The 21,215-nt window shown below is 44.6% G+C and overlaps 1 protein-coding gene across 3 annotated transcripts in view; it reads right to left on the minus strand.

The window, feature by feature from the left end:
• Positions 1-21,215, minus strand: part of TSPAN18 (tetraspanin 18) — a 124,420-nt gene that overhangs the window by 20,277 nt on the left and 82,928 nt on the right. For 2 of the 3 annotated variants that reach the window (XM_062635968.1, XM_062635970.1), the window contains one exon: positions 2,887-2,976. The exons of the other annotated variant lie outside the window; for it this stretch is intronic. The gene's annotated coding sequence lies outside the window, so the exon portion shown is untranslated. The remainder of the gene's footprint in view (positions 1-2,886; positions 2,977-21,215) is intronic. 3 annotated transcript variants of the gene reach the window in all.

Here is a 21,215-nt window from a genome sequence, read left to right on the forward strand (position 1 = left end):
TAATTGTGAAGCGCTTCAAGCCAGGAACGCACCCCATGGGGCTTACAAATCCCAGGGTCCTTCAACTCAGGATGTGCAAATGGAAGTCAGTGGCAATAGAGCAAGGTCTGGGCTGGCAAAGCCAAGAACACGCACGTCAGAGCTTCCACATCATAACAGCTCAGTGCAAACTACTAGAATATGTCAACCCACTGATCTGATCTGAGAAACAGGAGCTCTGAGCATCTGTTTCAGTGCTGGAACTTCGAGCTTGGAGAGACACACACATCCCAGCATAACACACGCTTTTCAGTTTCTGATGGGTATCCAGATTCCCAAACAGCACTTGCAAGATCACCATTTGGATCCTGTGATTGCACTGATTAAAACAGGGCAAATTAATCAAAAGCATGATCTGACCTCTTTTGTAGGGTTTAAATCTGTTTACTGTCAGAACTCAATCACTCCAGGGTACACGAAATATATTACCATCTAGTTCATATATGCCGTAGACTTTGGAGAGTATGCAACTAATGCCATTTACAATCAACACAAGCAAAATGCAAATAACATTACTTACTAATAGTGTAATTATGAATCCCCTTGTGTCAACTGCTGCTTTTCTAATTAGCTGAAGGTACCTCAAGTCCCCAGTGACAGGCTGCATGGAGAAAATAGCTGACATGAAAGGAGAATCCTGACCCACAGAGCTACTTCTTCCTTCCACTTTTCTTTCTAAGCCGTACACACAAAAGGCAAATCTTGACAGTTACTCCTACAGCACGCTGATGCAAGTGCGATAAAACCCAAACGCATATGTCTTAATCCACCTCTTAAAAATACCTTCTCCCCCTCCTCCAAGCCCCAAATTTGTGACAGATTAAGTTCTCCTCCACAGGAGACATTTAATGCTAAGCAAACATTAACAGCCAGAACTGCAGAAGACAGCGGCTGACAGATGCTTTCTCTGGCTTGTCCCATCTCAGACCTGCGAGACACATGAGATGCATTTGTTTTTGTCTGAAATGTAGCTATAAATGTTCAGCTTTTTCTTAGGCAGATTATTACACATTTCACCCTCCTAATACGAGTTTTATCTCGCAAAGTGATGAGGAGGCTCAAAATCCCCAGCAGGGTAGCCAGGAAACATACCCCAGCTGCTGTAATCAGTTAGGAATACAGCCTAGTTTTTCAAGGCAACGCACGTTTTTGTCCTCCAGCCACCATTTAGTTCCTTCCTTCTGACATTTGCTTTTGCAGCTACCTTGAACTTCACATATCCAAAGGCAGCTGCTCCACCGCACCCCTCAAAACTGCTTCCAAGTTTCTCTTTGCTACCACTGACATTTCCCTCTTCCACCATATCCTTTTCACACTGGACTGAACCCCCTGGTTTCACTTCAATTGCTCCATTGTGCTGGAGATGGCAAAGGAGCAGTGACTCTGGATGGCATTGAGTACAAGCACCCACTGCCACCAACCGGGGGCCAATCCCAACTTTAGTTACAGCAAGTTGCTCAGAGTAATATTAGTTTGAGCATCTCCAAAGCCTGAGATTCTCCCATCTCCCCGGGCACCTCTTACAATGTGTAATCACCCTCCTTGGAAAAAGCTTTTTCAAGACAGAGCCTCCAAGGTATGTCCAAGTTACCTTGTGCAAAAGGAACAAGAGCACCCCTCGGATGTGCCAGTCTATCAGGACTCTCAAGAGCACCTTATCTTCATCAGTCTAAATCATTTCATCTTTCATATCTCTCCTACTCTCTACTGAAAAGAAGGATGTGAACCATTTTCCTTGCCTACCATTCCAACCACATAATACCCACCCCTAACATACCTCTGCAGACTATTTGTATTCCACTACTGTTGTGGTTTAACCCCAGGGTTAAATGGGTTTAAACCCCTAAAATTCAGGCATGGTGCACTTGCCTGATAGCTCGTCAGAGTCTCCCCATTTCAAATACCTGATAGAAATCACAGAATAACTAAGATTGGAAGAGCTGTCTAGATGTCACCTTGTCCACCCCTCACCCCTTTTTCAGTCACTTCTATCACATTGTCCATGTACATCTTCTTTGACATAAATATCTCTTTGCCAACATGCATGGATATGCATGTTGGCAAAGAGATATTTATCCAACATGCATTATTATCCAACATGCATGGATACCGTGTGCATTGAACTGATCTGTTGCTTCCTTTAAAACCTAAGAACCAGTTCTGTAGTACCTCCTGTAGCCAAAGGCTTGAGGAACAAGTGGTGCTAATTCACACCTACTTTCATATTCATAGAGTGCAACCAGGTAAAAGCAGAAGACGTGTTTGAAGCTCTCCAGAGAGCCTATAAAGGAATTAGAAAATATAGACTAGATTCTCTTCAAGTCAAAGCATCAATTTTTAGAGGCTGTCCCAGCTGAGATGTCACTAGAAGCATCCCTGAAGCTGTAAGCTGCATCGGTGGCGAAGGACCACCAAAACCTAGCATTGCTCCACAATGTTCTCTACCGAACAACATGGAAACCCACCCTTTAGCTTGAAGGTAAGGAGGCTTGACTCATCATGTTTGCCTCCTTTCATGGAGCTGCTCACTCCAATAGGATTTCTGGGTTCGCTGTCTGCCGGGGTATCCACCTCCTTTAAACTGGGGTCTGCTATGGAAACATCTAACTGCTGGTGCTTTCCACAAACCCCCTCAGAGCATCATTTCCACAAAATCTGCTCCTCTAGGTAGAACAGAGATGGGGCAGTTTATTTAGGACACCAAAGGCAGACAATTTGTTGCAGTACATCTTGCAGATGATATGAGGGCAGATGAGATGTGCATTTCTTACTCCCCTCCTTCACACCTAACCATCCTTGACAGAAATACAAAGAAAGCACAAAGAAAGAGCCATAATCAAGACTCACCTTCACAAATCTTGGGACTTGAAGCACGGTGTCTCTTCTACTCTTTAATTCTCTGTGTGTCCCATGTATCTCCTTCTAACCAAGCTTCTCCTGGAAGAGAAAAATACACAATTACTGCAGAAGTCAATAAAATGCAATCATGTTAAATACACAATTTATTAAAACACACCATCCTGATGAATATGCTCAGTCTAATTGCCACCTTAATTTAGTGTACATTAGCACTAATGAAGAGCTTTTAATACCCAGTGAGGGATCTGATTCCTCAGCATCCCTTTAACATCCTTTGGGGTGTTTTAAAAGCCCACATACCACGTTTAAATCTATAGTCCCATTACACACGCACCTCATACCACAACAGGACTAGATTAATACCAGCTGCGCCTTCAATATTTTATAGGAGGTTTAGACAAACTTTAACCTGCTGTGATTTGATAGCCCATTTAGCAGGAAAATGGAAAAGGCATAGGAAGGGAGTTGGAATGCATCTTTGGGAAGCCCAGCCCAGCCATTAGGAGCAACGGCCTGAGACACTGGGCACTGTTCCTTGTTCTTCCAGCCAGCTCTCATGACAAGTTGAGCAAACCATTTCTCTCCCTCTGCCTCATTGTCACTGCCTGGGAAGCAGCAATAGAGAGGAATGGTGAAGCCACTGCATTGCCTACCCAAAGTCATTAGATAAAGCAGCACAGGCATAAGGACCTGGGTGCACACAGCCACTGCCCTTGAGCTAGAAGTTCCCATTTTATCAATACATTTTAATTTCTGCCTGCACAATGCTAATGACAAACCCTGGCTTGGTAAAAGGGAGGTGGGATTACAGACTAACATGCTCGTTTGACTGATGGTTCCTCAGGGCATCCTTTCCCAGGTTGGTTTTTCCACCCATCCAATACTGCAGAGCCTGTGGGGAGGAGGCATCTTTTATCTATTCAAAGAGCACCCCATGTCATAAGGGTCCAAGGCCAGGTTGGGCAGAGCCTTGGGCAACATGGTCTAATGTGAGGCATCCCTACTCATGGCAGGGGGTTGGAACTGGATGATCTTAAGGCCCTTTCTAACTCAAACCATTCTATGATTCACTCACAGTCGCTCAGCACTGTAACTCACTCATCCTTCAGAGATTGCTTTGCTGAAGCCACTGCATCCCTGTGAGGGTTCAGATAAGTCACCTGGGTCTATCCCTGCTCTCCCACTGCCAGTATTTCCTCATCATTTCTGGAGGAGGTGCATTTAACATCTGTTTCCCACAAACATTTGTGAATGTGCCTTGGAAAATTGCCTCCCATTAAGGCTTCTGTGAGTAAAAGTCTATCGTTTGTTGTTGGCAGGAGGCGAACACAGTTTCAAGGCAGCTGAAACTATTACAATATAAACCATATAATGAATATTCATAGACGTCTTTGTTTTGCATTAATCCCTCACATTTTGTGTCCTTCCTCTCTCGCTGTGGACCTAAACCCTGAATGATGAGCAGGGATGGCTTCCCTTTTGGAATCTGGAGGGTCCAAACATCTGTACCCAGTCTCTGCTGCTAAGTACTGAAGGCATCTGCTGAGCAGTTGCTCGATTGCCCCACTTCATTACAGTGCTGTGTATGAAGGCCGTCCCCAGGTCAGCTTTGCCACCAGTGTAGAAGTTCAGAGGGTGCTATGTGACCAGCTCAGGGACCTCTAGAGAGGGGCTTGGAAAGTCTACAGTAAGGACAGAACAGTGTCACTGCCTCACAGCCCCTTCTTGCAGTTTGGTGCCCACCTTTCCCTCTTTATCTATCTCTTTTGTGTATGGGCACACTTCCTCCTGTGCTTTGCATATGCAATTAAGAGTCAATATCTTCAGTTGCCCCATCCTGTGATGCCGTTATCCTGAGATAGCTGCTGCCAGGAGAAGATGGCTCTAACTTTAAAGCAGAGATTACACTGCGCCATATAAACCTGTCATTAGGAAAACAACCAGAATGATAGGATTCTTATTCCTACCGCATGTGCATATAATTACATCCCTACAAGCCCTCAAAGGTCTGCGTGGGAGAGGAAGTTTATTTTTCCTATTCCTCTGAAGTCACAATATTTTAAAGAAATTGCAGCACCACAGAGAGGAAGAGCTTTAAATGCTTCAGTGGGTGCCAGCAGGTGCTGTGTCAGGAGGGATGAAAGAGCGCGCTTGGTGCCAAGCAATAGCAATATTCCGTCTTACTCTATGGCCCTAAAGGGGAGGAAGTCCCTGCCAAACAGACTCTCTTTGGTTAATAGCTACGATTTTGCCATTAGGGAGGATTGCAGAAAGTGCAAAACCACCGTGGCTAATTGGGGCTGGAGCAAGCTGATGCCTTTAATTACAGTCGCTGGTGGAACACAGTGGAAGCTGGAGCAAGCCTCCATCCTTGGGGAGTGCAAGCCACGCTGCCTCAGCTGGCTGAGCAGATGCATTTGGCACGTTGTCCTGCCTCCTCCCTCACAGCTTACAGCTACCACATCATGTCTCTTTGCTGGGCACTGAGCTGTACTCTCTGCTCTTTGTGAGAAGCAGGCTTTGATGAAGGAAAAGCAGCCGAACAGGTTGCTTAAAGAAGTGGTGAATGCCCCATCCCTGGCAGTGTTCAAGCACAGGCTGGACAGGACTTGGAGCAACCTGCTCTAGTGGAAGGTGTCCCTGCCCATGGTAGGGGGTTGGAACTGGCTGATCCTAAAGTCCTTTTCAACCCAAACCATTCTATGATTCTATAAACTCATGACTCGGGCTGGTCTCATGCAACAAGACAGACAGTTGGACAGCCACAGAGAAGAGGGAGCAGGCAAAAAGAGAGTAAGACAGTCAGCAGGTAGTAAGTGAAACAAGAAATTTATGGAGAGTGAAAGATGGCCTTTCTTTGGGAGAAATCCAGTCTCCTGCACATTAGCTAGTAGGAAGGCCACCAGATGAATGGCTTACAGATGTCCTAATTCACAAGTGCCTCTATCTGCTCCCAGTCCCCTTTGATCACGACATTTGCAGGTGATGAGTTCAAACTGAAACAGCAGAAGTGCAGGTTGGATATAAGGAAGAAGTTCTTTACTGTTAGGGTGGTGAGGCACTGGAATGGGTTGCCCAGGGAAGTTGTGAATGCTCCATCCCTGGAAGTGTTCAAGGCCAGGTTGGACAGAGCCTTGGGTGCCATGGTTTAGTGTGAGGTGTCCCTGCCCATGGCAGGGGGGTGGAACTGGATGATCTTAAGGTCCTTTCCAACCCAAACCATGCTATGATTCTATGATCTAGAGAAATCAAACACATGCCAGCCCATATGTACAGATGAAGTCAGAAGTCATGTCCTGCTGGACCTGTGCAACAGGTCAGTGCTTTTACAGTGAAGGGTAAGGAGAAACATCTCTGTGGAAGCAGGATCAGCTTAATATCATTCCCTTGCAGTGCCTTCAGAAAACAGTAGAACATTTGCTGCTCCTGTACTGGAGCTTGGCACAAACTGTCAGCTCCATGAGTTACCCTGTAACTATTGCTCCTATATAAATAACTAATTGCACTGGAATTTCATAGCGCTTGCATAGCAGAGTCATTGCTGTGACACGACTACATTACTGCATGTAAATCCAATTAGATTCCAAAGTGAACTGAGTAACTATAATCGGCCCCTGCAGAGCAGCGATGAGGGGACCTGCACAAGGCCATGCAACTAGATACTAAATTACAGTCAATCTGCCTCCTCCTTAGTTGCATTAAAATGCTAATGTCACTGTAATACGGGCCCATTTACCATCGATGACTGCCTTGCCTTGCAACACTGGAGTGAATGAGGCTGTTGCACTGCCTGAGAGCATTTAATTCCTCGGTACAGTTGAGTGAGCAAAGCCCTCAGGGCATCTTATACCTTAAAACAATATCCTCATTGGCTTTTATAACGCTAAAATCATATGAGGCTTGGGACGGTGAGTAAATGAACCACAGCCACTGCTAAAACTACCTTAAGGTTCTTATCCAAGCAGAGCATTTGGGACAATTACAGAATCATAGAATAGTTAGGGTTGGAAAGGACCTTAAGATCATCCAGTTCCAACCCCCTGCCATGGGCAGGGACACCTCACACTAAACCATATCACCCAAGGCTCTGTCCAACCTGGCCTTGAACACTGCCAGGGATGGAGCATTCACATCTTCCCTGAGCAACCCACTCCAGTGCCTCACCACCCTCACAGGAAAGAACTTCCTCCTTATATCCAATCTAAACTTCCCCTGTTTAAGTTTGAACCCGTTACCCCTTGTCCTATCATTACAGTCCCTAATGAAGAGCCCCTCCACAGCATCCCTATAGGCCCCCTTCAGATACTGGAAGGCTGCTATGAGGTCTCCACGCAGCCTTCTCTTCTCCAGGCTGAACAGCCCCAACTTTCTCAGCCTGTCTTCATACAGGAGGTGCTCCAGTCCCTGATCATCCTCATGGCCTCCTCTGGACTTGCTCCAACAGTTCCATGTCCTTTTTATGTTGAGGACACCAGAACTGCACACAATACTCCAGGTGAGGTCTCAAGAGAGCAGAGTAGAGGGGCAGGATCACCTCCTTCACTGTGAGCACACACTGAAGCCGGCTCATGTTCATTTTCTCATCAACCAACACCCCCAAGTCCTCCGCAGGGCTGCTCTGAATCTGTTCTCTGCCCAACCTGTAGCTGTGCCTGGGATTGCTCCGACCCAAGTACAGGACCTTGCACTTGGCAACTGGGACACATCCTGCCTTTTGTCTGTCCTCCTTAGGTGAAGACACATTTCTGCCACCAAAAGGCTGTGCAGAATCATAGAAACATAGAAATGTTTGGGTTGTAAAGGACCTTAAGCTTATTCAGTTCCAACCTGCTGCCATGGGCAGAAATGCCTCACACTAGGCCATGTTGCCCAAGGCTCTGTCCAACCTGGCCTTGAACACTGTCAGGGATGGAGCATTTATCACTTCTTTGGGCAACCCCAAGAAGAGGCAAGCCCAAGAAGAGCACATCAATCACACACAGGAGGAAAAAGAGGGCTCTTAAAGCTTCATATACATAACACCAGCTTTGCCACAAAACCAATAATGCAACACTTACCATCTATGCTTTATATTTGCAACTTTGCACAGAATACGTGAGATCATCTGGAGGTAAAATCTTCCACACGTACAAAGACATTCAGAATGGAAATTCAGAAGTCCCAGAGCAGAACCTATTCTCCTAAATGCTATAATGCCTGGAGAAGTCCTAGGGTACATGTTTGAAGTGTCAGTACAGCATCAGGCCACTAACCACTCAATTTCACCTAGTGCAAATGCGCATACAGCACTGTTAGAGACATGAGTTGCTCACTTTGGCCCCTTCCCAAGCAAAGTTCAATAGGTAATCATGTCTGGCTCTTTTATGCAGCTTTTCACACACAGACAGCAGCTGTCTCAGAAAAGAAGATACTGCAAACACAACCAACACATCTGATAGCCTGCAACGTTTTAAGGTTCTGTTCCTTAAAAAGGAGCCCCTCAGATAGCTCACAGGTGCATTTTCCCTTGTATTATCTGCAGCAGAATGGAACCATATGGTACTGATTGCCTGTCTGTCTAAACAGATGACCCAAAGATTATATGCACTGATAATATAACAATATTAATTCCGTTTATAGAATCCTAGAATGGTTTGGGTTGGAAGGGACCTTAAAGCTCACCCTGTTCCAACACCTTCCACTACAGCAACTTCCTCCCAGCCCCTGTGTCCAACCTGGCCTTGAACACTGCAGGGATGGGGCAGCCACAACTTCTCTGGGCACCCTGTGCCAGCGCCTCAGCACCCTCAAATAGAAAGCAAATAGTTCTGTAGGTAAGAAAAACAAATCTAAAAGGGAATGATGTGCTAGATCTCCTGAACCATGGTACAGCCCTCTGTTCACCAGCCCATATGAGACCAGTCCCACCCCCATGAAAAATATGATCACCTCTGGCTGACAAATTGCACTCTTTGACAGGCATCTCCTGTCCCAGAAAGGAATTTCTTTAGCATCTCAAAGGGGAGGCAGCTAACTGTGGCTTCCTATGAAAATATTTCCCTTCAGGATGGAATAAATGCCACCCCTCTGAGCAACCCATGGAGCTGCATCACAAGCCAAGTGACATTATCCACTGTCACGTCAGACACTGTCAAGTGTTGAAACACTCCATACGCTCGCACGGCATTCCAGACGCTTAGGGGATTTAACATGAAGTGCAAACGCCTGCCACTCCTCCCGCCCGAGCCTGACACATCTCACCTTTACAACTGACTCCTCCGAGCTCTCCTCTATTCTCTTTTTACTTTAGCCTTGCTTTGTTTGCAGCAAATGCCTCAGCAGTTTGTGGCATCCATGATTGGTTTGAAAGATGCAGGAATACGACTTGGAAACACTGGGCAGTTGCTGTGGCAACCTTGTCCTACTCAGACCAAGATTTCCAGTGTTTTAAGAAGTTTCCCGATAGTTTGCAGGCTTCAGGGAAATGATGTAGGGGAGGAAAATGACTTCAAAGTAAGGAAGCAATCAAAAGGGGTTACTATGAACCACAGGGCCTTGTCCTATCAAAAAGATGATGATGATCTCTCCTTAGCAAGGCAAAACAGCCCCAGAGCAGCTGAGCAAAGGCACATGCATAGGAGTTTGAAACACCTGCTTTTATCATATAATTTAATGCAGAACAGAGCTCCAAAGCAGTGGGTGAACTTCTTATTTGTTGTTGGTATCCGTGCTTTTTTGTGAGGTGGAGGTGGGGGAAAAGAAACCCACCCTTTAACACCATTTAATTGAGGGACTAATCATCTTAATTGCTTTTAAGAAAGAATACACAAACAGAACTTTGAATGCATTAACTGTTTTATATATATAGATGTATAAAGAAAATAAGCTCTCTTTGTTCAAGGTAACTGCCTACACAGATGCAAAAAGAAAAGAGTTTAATCAGGTTTAATCACCATAGAAAAGCAAAGGTTAGGAAAAACATCCTGTAAGAAAAGCAGATCTTAAAGGAGGGATCTCAGTAACACTAAATAAACCAGAAAATAATATTGCTGGAAATATGAGAAATGGAATTATTTGTCTGATTATGGTCATCTTGTAAACGTTTTTAACAAGAAGAAAAATATTGCATTGGATTCTAAACGCAATAGGAAATACTTTGTCCCACAGAGCTCACAATTCAGAGTGATTTATTTATTTGGGAAATCAATACATTTCACAAGCTATAGGTATGACGTGTCCAGGAAAACTTGAATAAAGTAAAGGTCATGAGAAATGACCTAGGAAAGAGACGCAGACGTGAAGTCTAAGTTATGCTGCTTATAGCCAAACTGATACACATCTCAAATATTCCATGTGCAAATCTAAACTGAGTTTCCCTGTAATCAGCACCTTTAGCTTACTCTAAGACATAAGACTGTAGTTAATGTGGTTTGAAAGGTAAATGTGACTGCTTCCAAGTACACTCATCCCAATTCAGGTACAAACACCCAACCACCCAAAGTCTTTTGCTGCAGATATTTCTGATTAAGAAAGACTAAGAAGGAGCAGAGAGAGAACCATGGCCACAGCCTGCAGCAGAGCTTCAGATGTTCTGCATGGAAAAGAAATGAGAGTTAATAATTCCCATAATCTTGGCATATGTGTTCCTAAACGTTCCCTCTCCCTTCAAATCTGAGCGCTTCAGCGGCGATCAGGTTCCAGGCAGACAAAAGACCCTCAGCACAATTCATACGTAGATGACAGGAGTAGAGGGACTAAGTGAGATACGAGCCAAGACTCGCAGGCTGGCTCCCAGCTGCTTTTGCTTTCCCAATGGATAACAGATACTGCATCAAGACACACAATGTCATGCTAGTGAATTTGCTGCTCTCTTAACACCTCATTTTTCTCTCCATCTGAACTTATTTTGTAAGCACGCAGTTCACTGTCCCCCTTCTCCTTTCTCTTTTGTCCTTCCTCATATAAGGGGAAACATGAAAGACAGCATGGCTGGTTATTGTTAATGCATCTGAGAGTGCAGACATTAAAAAGGAGGTTATTCCGGAACATGCCACGGTTTTCCTTGCTATTTGCACAGGCAGCTAATGATCACCCTAATAGCTTCTCTCTCTGAAGTCGTAATAAGCTTACAAATGAACCCATTCAGCACATATTAAAAAGCAAGGGATGCTCCTTTCATTATAGCCTTTATGGAAATCCCTGAGTATTTGTTTTGTTGCTGCACAGCCGCAATTAGGACACACTGCTGGAGCACTGGGGTTTGGAGACACCTCCCAGCACCATAGCAACACATCCACCTCTCCAGCATCAGTCGGGGGCCTGGCTGCTGTGCCCAGGCAAGCACACTTCAGCACTTCCAGGAATTAAGACATAAAAGGTGCCTAATTAAACCTCCTCTGCTGATGCCTCATGTTGATGAAGAGACACGGACAGCCCCGTGCTGCAGCTCTCATAAAGGAGAGGAGAGTGGTCCTGTGCAGAGCACAGCATGGGGTCACTGCTCCGGGGGCTCTTGGGGTTGGAGGCATCCTCTTCACGCTGCAGGAAAACTAGGCAATACTGTGTGTGTGTGCTGGAGAGTATTGATGAGGCAATAGCTTTACTTTGCTGAGGTGAGAATATAGAATCATAGAATCATAGAATGGTTTGTGTTGGGAAGGACCTTAGCATCATTTAGTTCCAACCCCCTGCCATGGGCAGGGACACCTTCCACTAGAGCAGCTTGCTCCAAGCCCCTGTGTCCAACCTGGCCTTGAACACTGCCAGGGATGGGGCAGCCACAGCTTCTCTGGACACCCTGTGCCAGCGCCTCAGCACCCTCATAGTGAGGAATTTCTTCTTTATATGAATATGGGGGGAACTCACTTCCATCACCACCCATAACACTTCCCCCACACTGACCTCTCCTTCCACATGCCAGATAACAACCTTATGGAAATCTCCTTACCACTGAACTGCTCAGGGGTTGATCCAAATCCCACTTACATTGCTGAGAGGCTTAAAACTTCTTCAGGGGAGAAAGAAAAGAGTTTTTAAGGATGTAGAAACCTAGCAAAATTGGGGATACAGACTTCATTGAGGTTTGAATCTGGGTCAAATATTTCGTGTTACTTAAAGTTAACCTTTTTTCCCCCCTCAATGAAGAGGACATCACAAACAGCATACCCACTTTCCCAAAATATCCTTATTCCCTAAGCACAGCACGCCTGCAGCCGTCTTAAGCAGAGAGACTCGGGGAACAATTCATTTTTGCACACAAAAGACAGCAGCGTATGTGCTGATGACATGGATGCACAGGCTTTCAGATAGCCTCCATGGGGAGACTTTCACCCCCCAAAAGTATGACATCTCCTCTTAGAAAGCCAGAGCTCTAAACAAATCCTTTCTGCTTTGTCTGAAAGGCAAGACCTTTGTATGGAATAGGCATTTTCCACATCTCCAGGAGACTGGCTAGGGTTAAAGCAGGTCAAAGCAAGTAACACAGAAGATAGCTTTGTGTTGATGCTACCCACGGTGCCTATTAGGAAAGCCATAATTGTAAGAAACCATTTCTCAGCAAGGGTATTTAATACAGTGCCAAAGAGGCTCCCCAGGCAGGCTTTGTTTTAAGGTTTGTGAGCTTTGGTGGGGGGGAAAGGATTGTATCTCTTGTGAAGTGGTGCAGGGTTTTAGCTCTATTGTAATCTAAATAACACATAACGGCAGCGTGGAAACTTCGCTTGCAAGCAGACTGGGTATAGCCTGGGGCAAAACCTGAAGCACCATCAATCATACATAGAAGTAAGAATTGGCATGCACTGACAGGGCATCATAAGGACTCCTTCAAAGCTGAGACCACAGATTTAACCATGGAAACACTCTGGATGCTGATGAATTTCCTTTTACTCTGCCTTCACCCATATTTTACCTGATAGAAGTCAGGAGTTAGAAACTGAAGACACACTCTTCTAATTCAGATCATGGAGACTGGGATAACTGCAAGTGTATGAGTGAATGATGAACACATGAGTAGCAAATACAGCCTTAAAACAGTGCAAAACCCACTTGGAGCAAAACCTTGCTCTTCACACACAAAAGATCAGAGTCTCACCCAATCTGGCAATTCCAGGCAACCTTTTGAGGGAGGACAATAGAACATAGTGATAAAATCAGACCTCTGGACTCCACAGGCTAACCTCCACCAAGCCACATCTAGGCTGAATTCTGACTGCAGAATCACTAGTTTTCAGTGTGAAGGTTGCTATACCCCTGCCTTTGCTATGTCTCTTTCCTTGACCAGCATGAAATTGGAAAGCAGTGCTGCCTTTCAGCTAAACCATGTGTATTTTGACAGTATCAAAACCAGGTTTACGGGACAAACAACAAGAACAACCAGGTTTAGGCTGAGAAAACGGAACAACAGGAAGTTCAAGCTGTTCCCAGCATGGAGTGAGCCCTTCCAGGGCATTCTCCCATTTAGGCTGCAGAGCTCTGCATCAGGAGCAAGAAAAGCTGCCTCAAGTGACACAGCATTTAACAGCCTCTTCTCCCATCACTGCTGTCAGCAGTGGGAGAAGAAGCTTTCTGAAAGCCCTGTGGAGTCTTGGTGTGCAAACGCATCTGAGGATAAACTTCATGACAAACTTCAAAACAAGGTTTGTGGTCACCATTCTGCATGTCTGATGATACACAAACCACCTGCATCGGAACATTAATGCCACTTAAGCCTTAGACTGCTTTCCATATTACTGTCTGAAAGCTCTTTATGAAGCTCTGTGTCCTTTATGAAGCTGATGTGGCTTTGCTCCAGGATACCCAGCAAATGTCCTGGACAGCTTCTGTGGTCCCCTGTCTAGTGCTCAGACTGCTTTATAGCTCCTGATTTCCTAATGTCTTCCACAGAAACTCACAGACTCCAGCAAGTTATTTCAAGTTGGTGTGTCAGTCTTGTCCCCATAACCCCCATATTTAATATAATTAATACCACCACTCATCTGCCACCCATAGGATATAAGAGATTGCATTTAGTACCCTACAATAGTGCCAGGATGAAAGCAGTTCAGAAACAGAGCACCCAGAAAGACGGTATTCAAACTATTGCCATTTTTAGATGAAATGAAGCATTTTTAGATGAAATGAAGCTGCCTGCCAGTAATATTTGAATATGTGCAGGTACAAAACCACAGGTGGGGTCATTCATATGCACCACACAGTCCAGGGTTGGTGACAACTGGAAAGGAATAAGTTAGATGGTTTGTATTCCAACTGTGCTACATTGCCCACAATGACACACTCAAAACCTAGAGCTGGTATCTCCAAATATGCACTCCTGCAGCCCTCATACAGACACCCCCTGCTATCAAACTTCAACAAGGAAATTTGTGTTGGATATAAGGAACAAATTCTGCATTGTGAGAGTGGTGAGGCGCTGGAACAGTGGAAGTTGTGAATGTTCCATCCCTGGCAGTGTTCAAGGCCAGGTTGGAAGGGGCTTGGAGCAACCTGCTCTAGTGGAAGGTGTCCCTGCCCATGGCAGGGGCTTGGAACTGGATGATCTTAAGTCCCTTTCCAACCCAAACCATTCTATGATTCTAAGTTTCCTCTACAGGTTCACACCTCCTCATTAGGACAATCCCAAATCAATGATCTAGTGACAGGAAGAGAGACCCAGCAAACAGTTTCACCCTGAAAGCAGACACCACCCATGGTACAGTTGAGGTTCCTCACCCCAGCATCACCGGGTCAGTACAGAGGTTGCACCACAGGCGTTTGTGTATTGCAGGGAAAGGGCATTCTCCTTAGGAGCTGGAAGCTGCTGTAAACCCAACATGTTTTGAAACCTCACCTTCAGCACAACTCCCAACACCACCCTCCCCACTGTTCCACATTGACAGTGGTGTCAACTAGCTCTTCCAGTAGGTCAGCAGAGCCATTGGGCATGAAGGATCAATATCCTGGCTCTTCTGGATCCTTATAAAGGCTTTCTTTTGGAAAACACAGGGTTTACAGATGCTCCCTCACAAGCAGCTCAAGATAAATGGTTTTCCAGCCAGCACAGACTTGATCAGGAGTTCGATCCAATTATCTGATACTCAAGGCAGAAAAGCTGCAGTGCAAACCTTCCACCTGTTTGCAGCCCTTGGCAAACAGCTTTATTCTTACATCTTTTGTCTGCAGCATATTAATCCGGACACAGAGTGCAACCATGTAAATCAGCCTTCCAATATTCCTGTTCCTGTTTATTGGCAGCAGCCACTTCCTGCTCAGGGCCTGTATTTAAACTCCATCCTTTCAAGCTGTGCACTCAGGTACCCTGGATGCAAGTGTAGCTTCACTCTGATGAGGTGGACTACGTGGTACAGGAGATGCACAGAGAAACACAAGAGGGATCTGCCATTTTAATGGGCTGCACTTCTCTTCTGAGCCCGCACACTCCCAATAGAAAGCAGTGATGGTGCTGGTCCATCCTGTAAAACCCATCAGAAGAGCTTTAACTCTGTCCTTGGCCAGTTTTAAATGCTACTGTTCACTGGAACTGAGCACATCTTATTAGGAGAGACAAGTTTCCCTCTTTCAGCCCCTTGAGACCCAGAAGGGTGAGTACACTGGATGTGCAGGCTTTCCCCAAGCAGAAGCTGGCATTTTAATTCCTCACCAACTCCACTGCTTCAAATTTTGATTGAGAGGTTGTATTTTATCTTTTATTTCCTAACTTCTCCCCTCGTCTGCAGTGCACTGTCTTGATACTGCTAATTACACCATATATTGTAAACCAGAAACACCTATTTTGTCGTCAGGTTTTTGATGGCGAGTTGTCATTTAAGCAAATCTGATTTCACTCAAAAGCATCCAGACAAATCTGTGAGGCAAAATGAATGAAAGAATAAAAGCAAACACCAAGCAAACCCCTTTTAAACACTTTACATATCCTGTAGGAAATAGAAGCTCCTAAAATTCAGTTTTGGTGAGATGACATCTCCTGTATAATACATTATCTTTCCATTATCCCAGGGCAAAACCGCTCGGGTTTCTCAGCTAATACTTATCTGCTGCTTTCCCTGCTATCTTGGGAAGACTACCAATGAATTAGGTGACTCCAAAGCATTGTGGAATAATAGCCAGGATATTGTTCTGGTAAGGAAGGCAAGTCAGAGGTCACCAGGTAACTACAGAATCTGATTGGGGGAATTGTAATAGTGCTAAGCCTATACAAATACACAGAATAATCATTTTCTCGCTACTAAAATCTTTGCTATTGGCTCAGTGATTCTGACATTAGTCTCTTCAACTGGACTATTGTTTGATTTAGAAATTTTTGGGGAACAAAAATCCATTTGACGATAGATTTCTAATGTCAGATCTCATCCAGCCATTTCACAGGAAAGGGCTGTTATGCTGGTGGATGTTGTATCAGCACTTGACCTACAAACCAAACTGATTTGAACTAAGGTGTCAATGTGCAAGGGTTTTGCTGAAGACTTTGAATATCTCCATTTATACAACTCATAGGCAAGATAGGGAGACATTTGCTTCACACATCTGCTGCTTATTTTGACACAGAAAATGCAGGATTTAGTTCATGAAGGCAGCTTTAAGTTACCACTGTGGTTATTACCTTAGCTTCCCTTGGAGACCTCCCTTTTACAGCCTAGCTGTAGTGGCTTATGAAAACAAGGGAATTCACCAGGGGAAAGGGTGCTTAACCTCAGTGGGTTTGACAATGCCGTGGGTCAGACTGTGTTTCGTTTTCCCAACCACACAACCAGACTGTAGCCTCATCACAGAGGCACCTTCTGCTCCGAGCAAGGCCAGCATTTTCCTTGCTGAAATAAAATGAGATGTCAGGGCTGTGTTCCCTTTACAGCATCAGTTTCTTACCTGCTGTACCTGAAGGCTTAGTGAGTAATTTAATCTTATAAAATGTGGGGGATTTTTCAAATATGATGTAACTATTCTTTTTGTTAATGGATCAAAATGTAGATACACCAGAAAAATCTGTTCTTTCCCATAAACTGGAGTAAGCCATATTGCAGCATGGGATTTTGCTACTTTAACTATGCAGGAAAGAGATACATTAATCATAGAGTGGTTTGTGTTGGAAGGGACCTTAAAGCTCATCCAGCTCCAACCCCTGCCACAGGCAGGGACCCCTTCCACCAGAGCAGCTTGCTCCAAGCCCCTGTGTCCAACCTGGCCTTGAACACTGCCAGGGATGGGGCAGCCACAGCTTCTCTGGGCACCCTGTGCCAGTGCAACCCTGCATAGCCTAGAGCAAGGTTTCTTAGCATCTGTCCACTTGAAAGAACATCCAGCAAGGGCTCTCAAACCAATACAGCTTACTCCAAATCTCAGAGCGAAATACCATTAAAAGCCTTTTTGTCCCGCCAGTTCAAATACAGGCACTTTAAGCTTTACATGGCCATTAAAAAATACACAACAATTAGCAAGCAGAAACAAAAAGAAAAGGAAAAAAGGTCCATGTAGGACTGACCTGTGAAAGCATTACTTTACACATTAAATCAAGAAAGTAGTATTAATTACAAAGCTGAACAGATTTGGTGACAACCACAAAATAAACCAGGCATTTGTAATAACACAATTGGAAAAATACATAGAAACATCAAGAGAATAAACTAATAAATGCTAAATAAAAACCTACCAACCTTCTCCCAGTTCATCCTCAGGGCAAATGTGAGCAGAGACATTCCCACCAAACCTCAGAGGTGCATTGCCCCATCCCCAGAGTCCCCTCTGCGTGTGCCCATGATGGGCACCTCAGCCAGCAATGGGCTGTTAGGCAGTTTCTGCAAATGGGCACATGCAAGACTGTGCCAAGCATGAGTGTTCTTACACTAGGAATTGCTTTGGGGAAAAGGAGAAAGCCACTGCAGCTGGAAAGCTGGGGAAACATCAGTCCTGTGGCTCCAGACAATGAGGAGCTAGGAGCTACAGGTTGAAAGTTGTAACTAGGCACTATTCAAAGGGGCTCTGTGCTGTATTTGCATAGTAGGAAGAGATAATCAGATGAACACCTCGCCTTATAACTATTTAACACATCATCTCAGGCAAAAATAATGCCCTTTTTGCGCAATACACCATCCAAGATCATTGTGTATGTCTGTGGAAATGGACCACAAGGAAGCACATCCTGCCCCGAGGAGTATGTGACACCGCCTGAGGCAGACTCAAGGCTTTTGGGAAGCGTAATAAGTTTCCAAGTCCATCCTTAAAAGACCCTTCCTGTGAGGACACTGGCCTGTGTCAGTGATTTTCATTTTTTCATCATAAGATGCTCACCTGGGCAGAGATAAGCAGCAGAGACGTGCTGTCATACACAGCAGCAGGATAAAGAGACAACCTGTACATTTTGCAGCCTCAATTCTGAAGTGATACTGGTTCCAAACTACTGAAGGCAGAGTGCAAGCAAGAAGTAGTCTTTTTTTTTGTCTTTACAGCTTCAGAGAATAGCACAGAGATAGGAACTTTACAGTTCTCAGATATTACACGACCTACTCGAGAGCTCCATCCCTGAGCTCTTTATCACAGGGTCTCTGTTCAGCACAAAGCCAAGTCCTTCCAGCTCCTCTTCAGTGTATCTAGTAGCATTCATTAAAAGGACAGTAAAAGGGACAGCAAATGGTCTGCTAATAAAGTCTGAAGTGCACTGTGTATAGAGAAGAGGGAGCGTAATTACATTAGTAAAGATAGCTGAGGTCACTGCCATGTTATTTGCTCTTTAATTTAAGCAAAAATAGTGAAAGGTGGCCATAATTGGGGGGGGGGGAAGAGGAAAATATATTAAAAAAGGCAGGAGAAACTGTTCTGCTTTTGCAGAAGTCTGACTGCATGATTATAGGATGCTGGAGATGTCTAAGAGGGAGCTACTGAATATTTAACCTTAGAAATGGAAGCTTGGTTGTCTCTTGTCCTGTTAACATCCACACGTATCTTCCATTAACTCTAATTAGGGCTAACAGGGTGTTCACATAAGCATCTCCATAATTAATGTTAATAGTAGTTACGGGCAAACGCTGCTAGAAGATGAAATGCCAAGTTTCTTCTCCAGGGTTAAACGCTCAGCAGCCTGTCTGTCTCTCATTTCCATTTCCTCCCTACATAACGGCTCTCTCATCAACCACACGTATCCCAGACAGTCTTAAAACACCAGGTCTTGCAGCAAAAGACACACACAGCCATAAGTAACAGCAATGCTGTTATTTATGCAACATATAAACACAATACCTGACATGGATGAGACTGGTTCACTGCTGTACAGATGCCCTATCAGTGTATAAACAGTGAAGACTGACACATCCCTTTTTGCTTCACAGAGGAAGCACATTTATGTTTCTATCATATATTAAGATAAGTAATTTTCAATTAACAAACCATAGAGCAAACAAGATTATAGCAACAACCTCAATTACCCTTATTAATGCCATCGTGCCACCCTTAGTTGATAGGCTATCCTATGTTCCCGAATCAGATGTTATTAACAAACCATTACATTTGTAAATGAGAACAGCAAAATTATCTGCCATAATCAGAACAGGAATAATAATGCACCTTCTATTGTGCTTCTGGGTTCAAGCCCTGAGCTCTGCAGCAGTAGTTCATTTAAAAGCATTAACAGCCTGCTTCCAGCCAGGGGTCATTTGTTAGCACCAAGTCTCACTCTCCGCTCTCTTATCCCACCATAAGTGGAGAATTTCCATCAAACTCACGCAGATCTGGAGCTGAGTAGATTTATAAACTGTCTTTCATTGAGGAAGTATTTATAAAGCCTCAGGGAACCAGAGGAGTGCTCTGCTGCTTCCCTCATGAGCTGTGGATATTATCTGTAGAAACCTTACGATGCTGAAGCCTTGGCCCCTATCACAAAGGGGCAAAAAGGACCAGAAGAGGGGTGATGGGGAGAGCCTGTGTGGGCAGCCAGACAGGGAAGAAGGAGTAGGACAAAGTCCTACTGGTCCCGGCTGTTGGAGCCAGATGAAGAGCTGTGCTTGTGGAAAATCTGACTCACATCTAAACCCTCCCTGTGCCCCAGTGCTAGCAGCCGCTGGTCCTCATACTACTTTGGGGCAGCTCCAGTCACAAAACACATGCAGGCAAGAATCCCACTGAAATTAATAGGTGTTTTCCCTAAAGAATGAGAGAAGAAAGATCATTTTGTATATTTGTCAACTCACCTTCACTGGCCCCACATTATATTAAAGAAGAGGTACATATATACTCCATGTTATGTTAGAGGAGTCTCCCAGGACTCATTGTAAATCACAACTGGACGTGATTTGGCTTTGCTGTGTGCAAACAAACTTTTTTTGCTTGCTTTGTTTTCTTCCTTGGGGAATTAGTGACTCAGGCAGAATGCTGAGGGCTCAGTGGGATCTAGTTTTCATCCTGCTGAGGGTGAGTATTTTTATCAGGCATGCAGGCTTCTTAATACAGCTCCACTCAGAATACAATTTTCAGTAAATCAGTTTGCCCACCTCCCTTTTTCCTTTATAAATTTATGGAGGAAGCTTGGGGAGTTTACTGTTCAGGAACCACAGATGGCATGGGTCTGAGGTGTGCTGGCTGTCTGCAAGGGGGACAGAGCCAGCTATCCATCTAACAAAGAAACCCCTTTGCCATTCCCTTCTTCTCAGCCCCTTTTAATGACACACAGCTCCCAGGATGGGCCCTGCTCTGGGCACCCTCCTGTTGTTTTGTGGCACTCCATCCCCACATCATATTCTTCCTCTTCTGCCTCCACATTCTACCCAGACTCTACTGAAGATACATCTATGTCTTGTGTGGAAGCTGGATCCAGGGATCCCACAACTTCATGAAAGACAGAAGTGGCTATAGGGGAAAATCCTTCCCCTTTTCTTGCTCAGGTTTGATTTACCAGAGGTACTTTCCTTTATCCATACAGCTTTCCTCAGAAAATAGAATATTCTTTCCCAAAGCTATAGGACCAGCAGAGATTTTAGCTATAGTCAACCTGATCAAACACAGAACATTTCTTCCCATTTCGATTATAAGTTCAATATAACCCAGGGTTGGAACCGGATGATCTTTATGGTCCTTTCCAACCCCTCCCATTCTATAATTCTATGATTCTATATCCATGATATACTATTTTTAACAATCACCTGAAGCAGTGGAAACGTATTTAACAGCAGCAGGACCATGAATAACTAGAACTCTCTGTATTACCCATCACAATACTGGTCCCCTTTCCACCCTGCTCATACTCTTGGCATTTAAAAATGCACAACGAACAAGAAAATATAGTCAGTAAAAGTAACGCGTGTAAAATTACATTTTAAAATCAGAGTGTTGTAAAGTAGCTACAAAATGAGGTGAAACACTGC

The sequence above is a fragment of the Pezoporus occidentalis genome, unplaced genomic scaffold (assembly GCF_034315485.1).
Source record: "Pezoporus occidentalis ecotype Australia unplaced genomic scaffold, CSIRO_AGI_Poc_V1 ctg46, whole genome shotgun sequence".
NCBI classification, from domain to species: Eukaryota; Metazoa; Chordata; class Aves; order Psittaciformes; family Psittacidae; genus Pezoporus; species Pezoporus occidentalis.